Source organism: Prionailurus viverrinus, chromosome F1, assembly GCF_022837055.1.
Source record: "Prionailurus viverrinus isolate Anna chromosome F1, UM_Priviv_1.0, whole genome shotgun sequence".
Classification (NCBI taxonomy): Eukaryota; Metazoa; Chordata; class Mammalia; order Carnivora; family Felidae; genus Prionailurus; species Prionailurus viverrinus.
In genome coordinates, this window is record NC_062577.1 from 32,369,919 (window position 1) to 32,376,384 (window position 6,466).

At 52.6% G+C, this 6,466-nt stretch overlaps 1 long non-coding RNA gene across 1 annotated transcript; it reads left to right on the top strand.

Moving 5' to 3' along the window:
* Window positions 1–2,264: 2,264 nt before the first annotated feature.
* On the top strand, window positions 2,265–4,434 carry LOC125155455 (uncharacterized). The gene is made up of 3 exons (XR_007148227.1): window positions 2,265–3,660; window positions 3,765–3,873; window positions 4,305–4,434. It is a non-coding gene; the product is annotated as an uncharacterized LOC125155455 (long non-coding RNA).
* Window positions 4,435–6,466: the final 2,032 nt, after the last annotated feature.

A 6,466-nucleotide genomic window follows, 5' to 3' on the forward strand; every position in this document is an offset into this window, starting at 1 on the left:
AAAGCTGAGGATGCGGCCTGTCGAGTAGGACTTCGGGGGGGACAGAAGGAAAGCCAGGGTGGGGGCAAGCCCCGCCAGAGGCCCTGGGGCTCCAGGAAAGCCGAGGGATGCGTGTCAGTGAACACATCTCCCAACAGCCCGTAGCCGCGTGGACAGGCCACGTGGATGTGCTTCCGGGTGAAAGTGGCAGTCTCCACGATGGGAGCTCCCTGGCCCAGCCCTGCCAGTGCTTGACATGGAGCCCCTCTCCGTAGCCCAGCACCCCCTCGCTTCTCTGACTCTTGCCTCCCCTTCTCCCACCAGGGCTCTGCATGGCGAGCCATCTTTTGGCCCTTCTGGTTGCCTCGGCAAGTTGCAGACACCCTCTCCCAGAGCTCCGGGCCTCTGCACGGCCTCCATGTGTACGTGGCTGCAATGCCCCTTCTCTTAGCTCTCTCCTGCTCGTCCAGCGCCAGACGCCAACTCCTCCATCAAATGAGCCTCCATGATGCTCAGAGGCCGGGCCGCCCCTTCTCCTCTGCCCCCCAACCCCAGGGTCGTCTCCCTCCCTAATCCCCACCCCCAGACTCAGCAAAGGGGGGGGGGCGGATCCACAAGCCAAAAGGGGTGGGGGAGAGGGAGCAGGGAGGGGAGGCTGGGAACGCAGAGCCCCGGCCCCCTCCACATCCGCTGCTGCAATCACAGCCCACCCCCAGCTGACAAAAGGCCTTGTCAGAGCCAAGGGGTCTGGTGCCAGCCCCGCCCCTTGGAGCAGCGACAGCCGTGTGCTACATTTGCCCAATTCTGCAGCTGGGCTAATTACTGTGGTTCCCGAGCTTGGGGTCCAGCCCCAAACCAAACAAATTAGGACAAAAACCATAGGCTTCTTCATCCCTCTCATTCCCAGCCAGCAATTGCTGAAGGACCCCTATAATTGATGACAATGAAATAAAACCCCACCACCTGTCCTTACTCCTAAGGACTTGGGAGCCCGGCCAATACCTCGGCCCACCCCTTCGTGGCCACAGCAACGTGGAGTTGCGCAATGCTGCATTCCCAGTGCCAGCATCACCCCGGGAACAACCTGGGGCCCGTCCCGGCCCACGACATGATCCAGCCCGGAAGAATAACGCAGCTGGCGGGCGGGCTAAGAGGTGAGTGGACTTGCAGCCAGGACTGCCCCGGGGGTGGGCCAGCCCCGTGAGGCCTGGGGCTGGTGTGGATGCCGGGGGCGGGGGGGGGGAGGAGGGGTGGTGTGGTGGGGATGGCAGCAGCTCTCGGCCCAGGTCTTCAGGAAACACAGAGGAAGGAAGTCCCAGGTGGACAACCCCCAGGAGGCCATACTCAGAATAAGTCAGGAAAAGCAGGAGTAAAAGCCAGCAGTAAGGCCTGGAAGTCAGTAGGAGGGCCCTGGCTTGAGCATCTAAGTTCAGGGACAGAAATTAAAACAAGGACCCAGTGATGTACAAGACCTGGGTGCTAGGGAAGGAGATCAAAACACAGGTTAGGCAAGGCTCCGCCAGCAGCGAGGGTACCTGGCCGAGATCAGACGTGGGTCGTGGACGCCCTGATGAGGGTCCGGCTTAGGTCCAGAAATACGGGTGATAAAAGAGGCCTGGCCAGGGGCAGAGAACCAACTTGTGATCCTGGCTACAGGGCCCGACACTGTTCTCCAACTCTGCCTTGCACGGAATTGTGCAGAGGGCTTGTTAAAACACAGACTGCGGAGGGCGCCTGGGTGGCTCAGCCCGTTAAGCGTCCTGCTTCGGCTCAGGTCATGATCTTGTGGTTTGTGAGTTCTAGCCCTGTGATGGGCTCTGTGCTGGCAGCTAAGAACCTGGAGACTGCTTTGGATTCTGTCTGTTCTTCCTCTCTCTCTCTCTGTCCCTTTCCCACTCACACTCTATCTCTCTCTCTGAAAAATAAACATTTTTTTTTAAATTTTTTTTTTCAACATTTATTTATTTTTGGGACAGAGAGAGACAGAGCATGAACGGGGGAGGGGGCAGAGAGAGAGGGAGACACAGAATCGGAAACAGGCTCCAGGCTCTGAGCCATCAGCCCAGAGCCTGACACGGGGCTCGAACTCACGGACCGTGAGATCGTGACCTGGCTGAAGTCGGACGCTTAACCGACTGCGCCACCCAGGCGCCCCTGAAAAATAAACATTTAAACACACACACACACACACACACACAGAGTGCTGGAGTGGGGGCAGCGCTGAGAATCTGTATTTCTGGGTAGTTCCCAGGGGATGCTGATGTTGTTGGTCCAAGGACCACGCTTTGAGAACCACTGCTTTAAATATCTGGGGACAAGATATAATCCTCAGGCTGAAAGTGAGTGACAACCCGGGAGCCAAGAGGAAATCACCCAAGGTAATGTTGTACCCTGGACGTGTGTATTCTCCTGTCCCTTCCACACCTCCCAAATTCGTGTGTTGAAGCCCTCACTCCAAATGAGACTGTATTTGGAGACCGGGCTGTGAGGAGGCGATAAGGGTTAAATGAGGTCATGGGCGGGATGCCCTAATCCAACAAGGTTGGTGCATTTATAAGAAGAGGAAGAGACACCAGAACGCATGTTCCCTCTCCTTCCCCTCCACCCCTCTCCCTTGTGAGGACACAGCAAGAAGGCCATCTGGAAGCCAGGAAGGGCTCTCACCGGCACTTTGATCTCGGACTTCCAGCGTCCAGAACTGTGAGAAATACAAGTGTGTTATTTCAGCCCCCAGTCTGGGGTGTTCCGCCATGGCCACACAAGCGGACTCAGTCAGGCAGACTCAGAGACCAAACAACGCGAGTAAATACTGAGACTTTGTAGAAAGAGGGAGAAAGGTCTGCACGTACACCTCCCGAGCTGGCCGTACGGACGAGCCCACCTGTGGTTTCTGCTCGTCCAGACCCACCCTCACCTCTGACCCGACTTTCTCTGTTGCCTGCATTCCCGCACAATCTTAACGAGGAGGACTTTAAAAGTGCTTTCTCATCTCCACTCCTCTCTCCATCTCTCTGCCACAGCCCCTGCCCTGCCCCAGGGCAAGCCTTCATCTCTGGTTCAAGGTCATGTCCTGAGCGTCCCAGCTGCCCCCGTTTCCTCTGCCTCAGTCTCCCTTCACCTCTGCCCTCGGCTCTGGCCCCGATCAATCACCCTAAAGCACAGTCAGGAGAAGCAGGGGTCGGTGGGGAAAGTGAGGACCGAGCCAGCCAGCGAGTCCCTGCGGAGGCGGCAACCACAGGTCAGGGAGGCTCGAGGAAGATTTATTGGCCACTGAACTCAGCCGGAGGGCGTGGGGTAAGAAGGCAGAGAGTGTAATCAAAGTGATATTTTATGTTCCTCCGTCTCAGGAAAATAATTGTTCCACTGGAACATCATTACACTATCGTTTTTCTACTCCTGTGCCACTTACAGGGAAATAGAAACTCACTTTCTTCTTCTTAATAAGCTGCAATTTCAATAACTCTAAAGGCTTTTTCTGAGACAGAGCCATCCTCCAGTGATGTGGTGAGGACAGGCGCCCCCTCCAGACTCCCAGGCGGGGGGAAGGCCTGACTGGCTCCTGGGGACAGCTGTCCCTTCTTCTTGATACTCTCCTTGCCTGTCATCCAGGGGACCAGCTGTCCCTATTCGCCCGGGACTAAGGGGTTTTCCAAGATGCTGGACTTCCAGTGCTAAATCCAGGTCAGTACTGGGCAAACCAGGACAGTTGGTGACTCTATCTTCCACCCACTGGGGACAAGAAAGCAACATTGTGCATTTAACAAGTATTTGTTAAGTACCTACAGCATGCCAGACACTCTCCAGGTGGCTGGGAAACGGGCAGATGCCAACAAACGAACACTTGCCCTCAGGAAACTTGCATTCGAGTGGAGAGATAAACAATAAACATACTAAGTAAGTACGTTATAGAACATGCTAGAAATGGATGGAGGAAAGCGAAACAGGGAAGGAAGATTGGCAGGGAGGTGTGGGGGGTGGCCATCTCAAATATGGTGATCAGGGTGGGCTTCACTAAGTTGGTGGCATTTGAGCCAAGTGCGAAGGGGGTGTGGAAGCAAGTTATGAGGATATCTGGGGGAAGGGCATTCCAGACAAAGGGATCGGCCAGTGCAAGCGCTCAGAGGCTGAGCTTGGCTCACATATTCAAGGAATTCCACAGAGGCCCATCGGCTGGAGCAGAGTGAGCAAAAGGGAAGGGCAGGAGAGAGGTGGAAACTATGGCCAGATACCAAGCCTTGTAGGGCTCTATAGATCACTGGGAGACCATTTGACTTTTACCTGGAATGAGAAGGAGAAAGAACACACTCTGATTTGTGTCCTCATAGACTCGTTCTGACTGCTATAGAAGTCCATCAGGAGGCTGTCGCCGTAACACCAGTAAGCAATGGCAGGCTGTAGACCAAGATGGTAATGGTGGAAGCGGTTAAAAAGAAGCTGGATCGGGGCGCCTGGGTGGCTCAGTCGGTTAAGCAGCCCACTTTGGCTCAGGTCATGATCTCATGGTTTGCGAGTTCGAGCTCCGCATCAGGCCGTCTGCTGTCAGCACAGAACCTGCTTCAGCGCCTCTGTTCCCCACGCTCTCTGACCCTCCCCCACCCGCGTGTGTGCGCATGCGCGCGCGCGGGCACGCTCCCTCTCTCTCTCTCAAAAATAAATAAACATTCAACAAAAACAAGAAGCCGGATTCTGGATATATTTTGAAGGTGAGGCCAACAGATTTTCCTGGGTATGAGGTGAGAAAGAAAGAAGAGCTGGTGTAACTTCCGTATTTGAATGCACAGGGGCCACGACGAGATCTTAGAATAAATACTATACATTTCAAAGACCCAGTGCACCCTCAAAGGACTTGCACTTGAGAGATTGCTAGGTTTAAGCTGGAGTCTAAGGGGCACTTCCAAATAAGCCCATTAAGGCTGTGGAGCATGGTCGTTAAGCGCAGAGCAGATTTGTACTCCTCCCTGGGCCCAGAGCTGGAGAACGAGCTACTCAAGGCCTAGCCTGCTAACTCAGGAGAGTCCAGTGGTTAAGAGGTCGGGCCTGCACTTAAACTCACTGAGGCTGAGTCTTGTCATCCAGTGATTGTTGCAAAAATTGAATGAGACCATGTTAACAAAACATTTAGCACAGGGCACAGGCACAGAGCCTAGAAAGCTCGTTCCTGGTGGAGAGGTGGAAGATGTGGTGTTGAAATTCTGGCAGTGGCCAGCAGAGGGCACCACCAGCAAAAGACAGTGGCGCTGCGCTGCCAGGGAGACTGGCTTATTTGCCTTGGATCCGCTAACCCGGTGAAAAAATAGACTAGCTTCCCACAAATAACAGGCTGGGATTTAGATTTATATCCCCTCACTGCCGAGATCTACCGCTGTGCAAAATGGATCTTCTATCTTAGGGTTTCTCTTGCTCAAAACAGCCCCCCCAAGCCCTGGCATTAGAGGGGAATCATGCAACTGTCTCCACCATTAGCCCGTTCTTACCTCCTCCCCCGAACCCTGCAGGACACCCAGAGACCGGATGACTCCTCCAGTACCCTGGGCGTGGGGAGGCTAGAGACAAGCACAGATAAGGTTTGTCCAATTTGTTCTGGTCCCTGGAAATTCTGCTTATCTCCTCTCCCATTGCTTCATCACATTGCCAAAATTACCTCGATAATATATTTTTTAATTTAAGAATTCATTTTCACTTCACGAAAGAAGAACACTGCAGCCAGATAAGAAACTCCATCTGTCTTCAAGAAAAGGGGTCGTGGATTTGGGTGTCACGAATCCTGTAATGTCTTAAATTAAGGTGCCACTTCTGAATGCTTTCTTCGTATTTATGAAATGATTATTCTACAGAGGTGCATTTAATATTGTTAAAATAATGATTGTGCATGTTTAATACATCAATTTAAGTTATTATCTCCCATGCTATAAAATGTGGGATAATTTCATAAATAATTATAAAGCATTTACAAATGGCACCTTAATGCAAAGCATTCTTGCTAATCCTTTATCTTTCACAAACACAGAAATAACAATTAGGTTCCTGGAATGAAAACGGGAGGTTATGTTCTAGAATGTGTCACCTCCTCACTGAATGCAAATAAGGAGACAAGGAGAAGAATAAAAGACCTGGATAGAAATAGCATGCTTCCCCACTTCTTGACGGATGGAAGGTGTCCGCGTTTTCATTATTCTAAGCACTGGGCCCTTTCTCTGCAGGGACAAGGAGGGCTTGCTGCCTCAGGGTAGGGGCAATTCTTTGAACCCTCTTGGTAATTTATTTTGGCAACTAGAGAGGCCTAGCCACAAGGTTGGAATAAGAGGCATTTACAAACACACACACACACAGGCACACACACACGCATGCACGCACATGCACACAAGCAGGAGAATGGACGTGACATCCCAAGGTTCCTGGAAGTTTGATCCAGGTCTTCAACCATTCCAGAGGACAGGCTGAGTCACAAGTCACTAGAGACCATATATGATGAAAGAACTTCCGTTTT